Here is an 11174-nt window from a genome sequence, read left to right as displayed (position 1 = left end):
TGATTGGTTTTGCTTTCATATTTAAGTCTATGATTCACCTTAAATAAAAATCTTTCTAATAATATCTATCAAATGATTTAAAACATTCCGAAATATTTTAATGCAAAGATTTACAGTGTCATTTACAAGTCAAGATTCGAAGGGAAGCGATGTGCTACTTATTTCATGCTGGCTGAGTTTCAGAAGTACTCTGGGCACATTTTAAGGCTCCCACTAATGCACAGACAACATCCTTCCTTTACACCCACACTTTGAGGTCAGAATATGTTCACAGAAGTACCGTAAGCAGAGGGGGAATAGAAACAGACAGCCAGTCATGACACCCTTGAAGACTTGACCTTCCAAAGTGAAGTATTTAAAAACCTGTCAGTGTAGAAATATAATTGTCCTTAGGTTGCATTTTGCCAAGGACTTCAGATAGTGCTTGTAAGCAAACTTCTCAGGCTCCTTGAACTTCTTCAGCTTTTTGAGGCTCCAGAGGGCGGAGTTTCTAACTACAAGAGCATTTTCCTGGGGTGTCGTGGAAGGTGAGTTGCTCTGCCACAGTGGACCCAGGCCCTGCTGAGTAAGGTGGACGACCCACCTCATCAAGTGGCCAACAGCCTTGGGAACAGGCAAGAGAAAGGTCTCTCTGACTTGGACCCAGACAGGTAGATCTCTCTTATTTTGAAAAAGAATCATCCCTTGTAGAAATCTCTGCCTCATCCTGAGCCAGAGTGGTACATCCCTCCAATATTTATTGTGTGCCTGCTTCCTGGTAGGTACCTGCACATGTTAGTCCATTTAGTCCTTGCCACAAGCCCACGAGGTCAGTATCATTACTTCAGAGAGGTTAAGTGAAGTGCCTTAGTGATGGATTCACAGTCTTAGTAATGGCAGAGCTGATCTGTGAATCCAGACCTTCTAACTCTACATCGAATGTCCTTTGTACTAACCAACTCCACTGCTCATTTCTATACACTTTCTTGATCAGTGAGCTTTCTTAATGTGCTTCTCTTGGGTGGCATCTTAGCTCAGGCTGCTATAATAGAATACCATAGGCTCGGTGGCTTAAATCGCAATTTATTTCTGACAATCCGTAAGCTGGGGGTTCCATGATCAACAGAGTTGGGTTCTGATGAGAACTCTCTTCTGGATTGTAGACAGCAGACTTCTCATTGTATCCACACATAAGGGAGAGAGGGAGCTCTGGTCCCTCATCCTCTTGTAAGGACATCAAACTTATCATGAAGACTCGACCTCCATGACCTCATCTAAACCTAATTACCTCCCTAAGTCCAAAAACCATCACATTGAGGGTTAAGGCTTTAACATATATATGAAGGGAGCAGAAATATGCAGTCCATAAAAAACAGTTAGTTTTTAATCTAAGGTCCCCTTTCCATGCTTTTGAGAAGGCTGTGAACCCTTGAAATTTTAAGGACATTGTGTTTTCTTATGTGATGATTCACACAGAGGCCCTCTCTTTCATCAGATTCCAATGATCAAAAGGGTCCATGAAATAAAAAACGTTTTCGAGTTGCATTGTTGAATGGTAATGAAGAAGGAACCCCTGAGGTGGCCTTGTCGGCCTCAAGGCACGGGCATCCCAGCTCGGAGGCAGTAGGGGCGTCTGGTGCTGTCCTCAGCTCCTCAGGCTTCATGCACTTGGCAGTCCTCCTGTTTGTAAACCTCGAGAGGCTTCCCCATCTTCTGTTAACATGCCTCAACTTTAACAATACGCTTTCTTTTCTCTCGTGATTACAGGGAAGAATAATAATGCTTATAATAAATAGTCAGAGCTCCTTGTAAATAAAATATAAAGCACAGAATGTTCTTTCCAGCCTTTTTCTAATTCTCTTCCCACATATTTCTCCTCTTTGTGTTGTACACACATCCCACAGCAGTGAGCAGCATTCGGATTGGTTAAAATTGTGTGTAGTTGTTATTATGATAGTTATCGAATCTCTGGGTGGTGGGAAATACGTGCTGCATTTGCTTAGTGAGAAACTGAATACCAAGAACCATAGGGAAGATTATTCAACTGAGGCTGTTACATAGAGATCAGAGAGAGGAGATAGAGGAAGGGGTATGGGGAGGGAGAAGCGGAAGAAGGGAAGGGAAGGAAGAGGGCAAATAACAGCGGACGGAGAAGGCATGAGGCAGCACACGAGAGGGTTTTCACAGATTCTACCAGGTAGATCCAGGAGGGGACCTGTCTTGGAGGCAGCCATATCAGTGTGCACCCCTGGCAGAGAGAGAAGCAGAGCTGGCATCTGTTATACTGAGTCAAGTGTTGTGTTGAGTTTGCTTAACAAAGGTTAGTCCACAGACCGGACCAGCAGCATGCGCATTACCTGGGAGCTTGACAGAAATACAGAACCGTAGGCCCCACCCACACCTACTGAATCAGAATCTTTATGTTAACGAGATCCCCCAAGTGATCTATGTGTGCGTTTAAGGTTGAGAAGCACTGACCCAGGGGACACTCAGGCAGATGGCAGTGGAGCTGGTAATGTGGTTTGGAGTGAGACGCCAAGAGCCATTACTGGAAGAAGCCAGAAACCAAAACGACTGAATTCTTCTGTTGACAGGTGAACAATTAAGGCAGTGCCGCTGAGTGCTCAGGAATAGTATACGGGTTCTATACTGGGTGGCCCTGGACAATGACTTAAACTCTTTGGGTTTCAAAATCATTATCTATAAAACATAACAATAGCACTTCCATCAGAGTGCGGTTGTAAGAAAAATTGAGTTTACATATACAAAGTCTTAAAAACTGTTCTTGGGTGGTTAGTTAAAATGTTATTATTGTTATCGTTGTTATTATATATCTGGCTGGATAAACTAGAAACAGGGGAAGCAGTTTCCAAGTTTCCAGAAGAGTCAGATCAGGCTGGGAAGAGAGTGGAGGCAGCCATCTTTGGAACTTGCCCCAGTACAAAAACAACTGATCTCATGCCCGTAAGCAGCTCTCCTGTTTACCAAGGACACTAATAATAACCAGCCCTTGCATCTGCTTCACATATCACCTCCCCGCTACACCCGCTTCGGTTCACAGAATGCTGTCCCATGCATATCTCCCCTTCTTCCTTCTCCTTCCTGGCCGTGGGCATGGGGTGAGTTTGAGCATACCCTAAACAGGTGGGCAGTAAGATAAATGGGACCAAATTCCAGAAGTCAAAGGAAGTCCTGGCTCTGTCTGGGCCCGCAAGACTGCAGGCACTTTGTCAAACCACCACCCACCTGCCTTGACCAGCCGTGTGATTAAGAGAGAATATCACGGTTGTTAGCACCAGCACTGCCTGGCATTGGTGTGAATTGGATGAGCACTGAGATATAGCTCCCTACAGTTCTCTCTCTTGAATTTCCAAGGCTTTAAAAGAATTGACAGCTTTTCCAAAGTGGTTGACTATGGGAAGTCGAAGTAGGGGCTTTGTTAGTTTGAGGATGAGGCAAGTAGCTCCAAAAATTTACCTCCCTCCCTCCACTGTTGTAAGTGCAATGGGTTAGCACCTCTTTTAAAATGTGAATACCCTTAGAAAGTAAATGTTAACATTGTAAGCAATTTCTCTTTTATTGTGAATGGCTCTCACTAGATAATTTTCTATCTGCCATAGACAACATTAAGGGAAGAGCGACTTCCTGGGTGTGTGGGAGGAAGAACAAGGGCTGGTTTTGCAGAGTAGGGAACTCACTATGGGGTGCAGTGTGGGGGTGCTGTGTGGATACAGGAAATCAAAGGCTCTGGCTGGAGGAGAAGAATATTACTGAGAAGGCAGCAGGAGGTCACAAGTGAGATGGGATGGCTCCCACGAAAGTCTCGTTGACTTTGGAACGGGGCCAATGGTCGGTGGAAGCAACTACCGGAATGTACTTGCAAATTATCTCCTGGGCTGCTTTGGGCATTTATGGTGTAAAATGCCAATGTTTTGCTTGCAGAATAAACTCCAGGTACTTTGATGAACACTCCCACAATTGAGTGGAGCTCAGCTTCATGTTCATCACCCACCACTGTCTTGTATGAGCTCTCTGTTCCGCCTCCGCTCTATGAGCAGGCCAATTTCCTGTCCTGAAGTGCCCTTCCCCTTCCTCTCTGTCCAGTCACACCTACCCATACTTCAAGGTTCAGCAAAAGCTCCATCTCCTAGGAGACCATTCCTCCTAACACATGGCCCACAGTGAATTCCCCCTCCAATAATTTTGTTTACCACTGGAAATTTTTGGCACTAACTGCCTGTACTAATCATTTACCTTTTATTTAAGCAAACAGAATATGTTTTTTTTTATATTAAAAATTAGTATATGCTCTGCTAATTATGGAAAATTTTGAAAACATAAAAAAGTCAGCAGAAAAGAAATACAGAACCCGTTAAATTCCGGTATTCTTCCTCACAGGCATTTTCTCTTCATCTAATTGTTTTTTACATAGCTAATATAATGAACATATGTAAATTGTTTTTATTGTCCACTTTTAATGATTACAAAATATCCTCATTCAAAAATACTAAAAAGTAGAAAAAAAGAAAATTCAGATTTTCTAGATTTCCAATACATAGAAATAATCACCCCATACGTATTGATATATTTCTCCATAGGCTTTTCTACATATATTTTTACATGGTCTGGAGCATATTGTCAAGGTTGTATAGCATGTATTTTAAAGTCCAGTTAACCCAGAGTATCAGCAGATCCTGATGCTATGAAGAGAGATCTGGTGACAGACGATAACTTCCCCTGGGTAGTTTATTACATTTTTCCAATTTAAAAGACTCCTCAAAATCATTTAAAATAAGTTTAAAGATCCAAAATAACATTATTCAAATTGCCCAGTGTAAAAGTGCCCATTATGTTGTTCATTGTAATTCTGCTTTTATAAAGGGAAAAAAGACTTTTTGTTAAGTATTTCTTCTGGCACGGTGTCCCAATCGAGTGAAAACTTAGCCATTGTTAGCAAGTTCTGGAAGAACAAGAGCAGTTATTGTTTTAAATAGTCATCAAACAGGTCAAGAGATTCCATCTGATTCGTTGGGTGGAGATTATGGCTCAAACATACTGGGAAAGGAAGAGAGAAATAAGGTGACGCGTTAATTTAAACAACACAAGATTAAGTTTTATCTTGAGACTGCAAGATCCACTTTGAAATTCCATAATTCAACCAGATTTCTGAAGTTGGGGTGCAGACTGAATAAAGGGAGCTCTTCTTATTCTTTTCGACTACTAATTTTGCATTCTTGCTAAACTAATTTTTTAAAATTAATCTCTGATTTGGTTGAAGTACGTCTTCAAATAATTTTGAAGTATATTTCCGAAAAGTGTATGAGAGGTATCTCTTATGAATAGTTGAACATCTATTCATTCATTCATTCATTCATTCAAAATATTTGTTGAGGTCACCACATGGAAGCACTCTGCTAAGCATTGGGGCTACCTAGCACTTACATTCTGGTGGGAAAGATAGGTCAGTAACCTGTAATAAAAATACTGTGGTAGAAAGACAGGGTCCTATAGAATTACATGGGGTGGCACCTAACCAGACTTATAGGCTCAAGGAATCTTTCTCAAAGAAGAAATATCTATGAAGAGACTAGAAGTCGAATAGGAACTAGTCAGAACTTATGTGCAAAGGTGCGACAGAGCATGATGTGTTTGGAGACTCAAAGATAGTATAGCCAGAATGCAGTATGAGAGAGAAAGAGGCAAGAGAAGTGTCTAGAGAAGAAGGTAGAGGCTAGACTCTTTAAAGAATATTGGGGAGCAATTGAAAGGTTTTTGGCAACAAAAGAACCTGGTTGCCTTATTAGATGGATAGAGGGAAAGCAAGAGTAGACTCGGGGAGCTAGTCTGGCAGGCCGTGTTAGTATCCAGGTGGTAGCTGACTGTGACCTGAACTTGGGAAGAGACATTGGGGATAGGAAAAAAAGGAATGGGCTCGTTAGACTGTAGAAGTGATATGACTTTGAACTTAAACGTGAGGCATGAGGAAAGGGAAGGAGGCAAAAAAGTTTTCTGATCTTTAGTCTGGGACAATAGATATATGGTCATGCCATTCACTGAAAGAGAGAAGAATGGAGAAGAGCAGGATTTTGAGGGGGAATGATGAATTCCATTTACCTATGTTGAATCGGAAGGGCTTCTTAAAATGTCTTTCTGTTGATTGGCTGTAACAGTTGGGAGTTCCAGAATTTTTTTCCACTCGAAATTTAGTAAACATCATTAAATTAGTTTCATGAATTAAGAATTGCAAACAAGTTCAAGTTAACCATCTCTTTGTGAAAAAAGTTAACCTTTTTGTTTCTTATTTTTTACCTGTTTTTGTCTGCCTGAATACTTTTAAGACTTTAATTCATCTATGTGATTTAAAAGTAGTTCTCTATACATGGATCGTAGTCACATACTGTCATCTAAAGGTTGGGTTCTTTTATTTCTGCCCTAGTTTGGTGTATCATTTCTGTTCATGTTTTCATGTTTTGAAACGTTTGTAAAGTTAAGTTAAATCTTTGTCCTTTCTCTTTATTATCATCTTTCTCATAATCTTTATCTTTTCCTCTGAATTTGGGAAGAGAGTCTCGTTTTTTTCTCTATTCTTGATTAGAGTTCTTTTCTGGCGATTGTCCAAATCTTTATGGCCTCTGGTATGAATTTTTATTCTTCATTGGTTTTAGTTTCTTTGTAATTCTTCTTCATGTTTCCATCTATATTTCAAAATTATCTTCCTGTCTTTTCATTTGGGGTTGCCTGGTTTGGGGACAGCTTCATGGATGTAAATTTGGATGCTTTCTTCCTCTGGGAAATTATCTCAGGATTTTTGCCTCAAGGCAGGCAACTCTGACATTTTTTTGTGTGTTGAGTTTTTGGTGCTTCCAATATACTCTTCTGTTATGTGGACATGACTATGACATAATGGCTATGTAGCAAGTCCCTTCTTCTCTCTAGATCTGTGAAGGTAGCCTGGTAGCAGAACGATGCCTCACTGTGTCCATGAGCTTTTGCTGAGGGAAAAGTTCATATGGTCTGGATCAACCTAGAATAGAGTTGGAAGTGAGCATGTCTGATGCAGAAAGATGAGGCTAGACAGTGAATTGTTTTCCTTTCGTCCCATTTCAGATTTGGGTAGGGGTTGGAGAATAGCCTTCTGTGGTTGTCTCAGGCAATGGCCTATTGTGTAAACCTATCTCTATGTCATCCTTAACTTGGACTGGACACAGAGGATACTATCAATATTCTACTCTCTTAGACAATGGTACAGGAGTAGATTCCACCCAGCCATGGTACAAATGCTTACATGGCCCTATACAGCATGTTCCTATCTTTTGGGCAGATGACGTCATTGCCAAATTGATGCAGAGGTTTACCCTGAATCAGACTCAGGTTGGCACTGTGTGACCACAGAACTGGTTGCTCTGTCTCTGTGAGGAAGGCAGGATCATCCCTGCCTTTTCCTTGGACCTAGTACTGCTTGTTTCCTGGGAATTACATGTGACCCTTTTGCAAAGCTCCAAGCCTCAACAGCAACAGTGATATCCTCAGCCTCTGGTACCAAAGTCAGGAATTCCCTGGGGAGGATACAGACACAGTTTTAATCATTTTATCCAGTTTTTTCTTCTAGGTGTATAGACAACATTTTTCAGTAACCCTAAGGCAGTATTGCCAATTAGATAGCCATTCTTTGTTCTGGATTGTTTGTTTTAAAGGCCTGTCTAATAAATCTGTAGTCTTAAGTACAGTGAAGAAAATTTAAAGGCAGACCTTAGGGATGGAAGAGATTTAATTTTTAACCTCAGTCTTCTGATAAATTTTTACTGTAACCAACCAAACAGTAAAAGTATTCCTTAGAGAAATCTTGTTTTTTTTTTTGTTTCCTATATAAATTTGATTTTAACATTGCATTATTGTAATTTCCATAACAATGCCCTATATCTGTGTTCCCAAAAAATATTCGCAGAATTAATTTCCCTAACTATGCAACTATACAATTTAGAAAAATCTTTTTCCAAAAGCACGTGGACTATCTGTGCTCCAGCGTGAAAGAGTTTTATGACATGCCCATTTAATTCTCTGTGACTCAATTAAACATTGTATAGGATTATGTTCTGTTTAGGCAGCTCATTTAAACTTTTTGCAACTTTTAGAGAACTAGTTTAACTTCTGTCTCTGAATCAGGAGTCACTCTAAGTGAAGTTCTCTTTCAATGTTGGTTGTTCCTGAGCTGTCAGAGATGTAGATATTCTATGGCCTAAAAATAAATATAATAAGTTCCCTTACTGAAAAATGGCAGAACAGATTTGATACAACTGTTCCACCAAATTTACTGCATGACACTGGGTTTGGAAAGTGTCAACACCCAGAATAATACCGTGGAAACTTTCAGGCATGAAAACAGGGGCTAGAATGGAAAGCACTTCCTTTCCTTCCTTGTGTGAGGAGAGATAACATTAGCTCCATGTGCTGGCAAAGAGGGGAGCAAAGGTACACAGTGTTTCTGGATTCCAAACAGGACCAAAACAAAACCCAAAAAACCCTCAGGAATGCAAAAACAATTAGTTTGCAAAGTTTTCCTTGGCCATTCCCCAAACTCATCAAGAAGAGCTACTGCCCGCCAGCAGATAGACTCTCCCTTACTATCACTGTACAAATCATCAGACCAATGTTTCCTGAAGATAGTTTCAGGAGTTACTAGGTCTAAATGATAGATGTTATTCGAATGAAAGATTTAAAGTTCAAAAAAAAAAAAAATCAAGAAACACTGATTTAAACAAGGCTTTATTGGTTTATTTATTTTTGGACCCCAGAATGTGTTGATGGATATGCGATGTGAATCACTAAAGGTAAGCTAGAGAAAGTCATTTGGGACTTTATTTTTCAGCAACATAATGAGCCAGACGGCCTAAAAACCTTCTCTTTACAAAGCACCTAGAAATTCTGGATAAGATGTAATTTAAAAGGCACAGCTATGCGAAATTAGGGAAATCCCCAGGAGCAAAAATGAAACGAGGAAACTGGACCAGTATGCTAGTGCTGAAGCCCCATCTGAATTGGGAACATTTTCTAATCCTGAAAACCCAGCATTCTGAGTTTTAATAGCTGCATGAGAGACAGGGTTTGGAGCTGAGACATCTACATTAAGCTGGTATCTTCAAATGTCTACCCTGTTAGATCAATGGGAATCTACAAAAAATCCATTCAAGAAAAGGGAAATGACAAGAGACTTTTCTATCATAAGCTATGTTATTTGTGTAGGGAAAGTCTCACACTGTAGTTTATAATAAGAGACTATCTTTATTGTCTGAGACACCACAAGGTAGGAAATTAACTTACCGTAGTTTCAGATTAATGCTCTAGAGTACATGAAACAAGGAAACAAAAAGCCTTTCTGGAGGGATTCATTCTCCATCCAAGCCTCTCAGTATTCCCACAGATAAAGCTCACTAAACATGAGTTCAAAATAAAAATTACAAAACACTTAAAGAAACAAACTATCCTGACTTTGCAGAAACAATTAGCATCAAAGTTTCATCTCTAAGGATTTTATGTACTGGAATTATTGGATACAAAATATAAAATCAAAGTGTTTAAATTATTTAAAGAAAAGTAAAAGGGAATTAAAAACATGAACGAAGAATAAGAGGCTTTTAAAAAAGAACAGGTAGATTTGGAAAAGAAACAGAATTTCTAGAAACAAGAAACATCATTATTGTAATTAAAGTTCAGTGTTAGATTAAGTAGCAGATAAGCTATTGCTAAAAACATAATTTGTAAACTAGAAGATAAATCTGAAGAAATTATCCAGCACAAAGAGACAGAAATATGAAGAGTTTAAAAGAAATGGCAGGATGTGCAGATGTTACTATGTCAAATGGGTGTTCCAGAAAGAAAGACTAGGAAGAGAAAAGATATTATACAAATAGCTAATGGCAGAAATAATATGGAATTTATGGAAGTCATACATCTTTAGATTTAGGAATCACAATGAATCTGCAGCAGAATTAATAAAAATTAATTCATGTCTGACTCAATTGTAATGAAAACTATGAAGACTGAGAAAGGATCTTTTATGTTGTTAAAAATAAAAGACAGATTACATGCAGAGAGATAACTTTAGACAAAAAGCATGACCACAGACTTCTCAATCCCAACACTAAAACTGGAAAACAGTGGAATGTTGAATGGGATGCTGGGTGAAAATACTTGTCAACTTAGAATTGTATACTCAAATTATCTTACAAGAAAGAGGTGAAATAAAGGCAGTTTCAGACATACAGAAACTGAGAGTTTATGAACAGACTCACTAAAAGTAAATTTTAGTTCTTTTTCACTAAAAAATGTCCAGGAGGAAGGTCTGAGATACAAGAAGGATTGGTGAGCAAAGAAATTGGTTAAAAAAGGTGACAAATCTGAACTAACTTTTATGTATCAAGCTAATGTTTGAAATATATATTTACTATATAGACAATATTATACATGTTAGGTCTTTTATATAGTAAATTATTATGTAGGCAATAAAACAAGATAGAACCAAAATACTAGACAAGAATAACCTGCAAATGAGGATAGAAGTGATTGGAGTTAAAGACAATGCAGAGTTTCTCAAATTTACAGACCTTTAATTTGCATTATGTGGGATTTATGTTGCCAGGACATGGACTTTGTGTTTGGTGGCTCAATAAAGGCAAGGCCGTTCACAACCTAGATGTTCCATTAGGGTCAGTAGAGCTGCTGTTTCGCCATTTAGGAAGGCTTGAGGCACATATGCTCATAGTGGGAAGATGCAGGCATGCCAGTTAAATATAGAACACCTAGTTAAATTTGAATTCCAGATAAACAACGAATAAAAACTAATCACTGTTTATCTGAAAATCAGACTTAACTGAGTATCCTATATTTTCGTCCACTGAATATGGCAGCTATAGATGGATGAAGAAGTTGAGAAGGAATGTGGGCTGAGGAATGAAGGAAGTGAGGAGGTGACCGTCTATGTGACCTTGGGGCACTTGTACTTTTAAGTCATGAACAAACCAAAGCAGAGAGGTTTGGTCACATTAGCAGGCTCTCAGCCGACCTTCATGGATAAGCAAGTTGTGTGTGTCGCGGACTCTTATCTAGGATGAGCTCTGGGGATGTTCATGCTCTGCTGAGGAAGAAAGGCAATGGAATGGGCCGAAGAAGTGAGTAAAGAACAGGGCTCAGGGCCATCA

Source organism: Pteropus vampyrus, unplaced genomic scaffold, assembly GCF_000151845.1.
Source record: "Pteropus vampyrus isolate Shadow unplaced genomic scaffold, Pvam_2.0 Scaffold69, whole genome shotgun sequence".
Lineage (NCBI taxonomy): Eukaryota > Metazoa > Chordata > Mammalia > Chiroptera > Pteropodidae > Pteropus > Pteropus vampyrus.
This window is presented reverse-complemented; position numbering follows the sequence as displayed.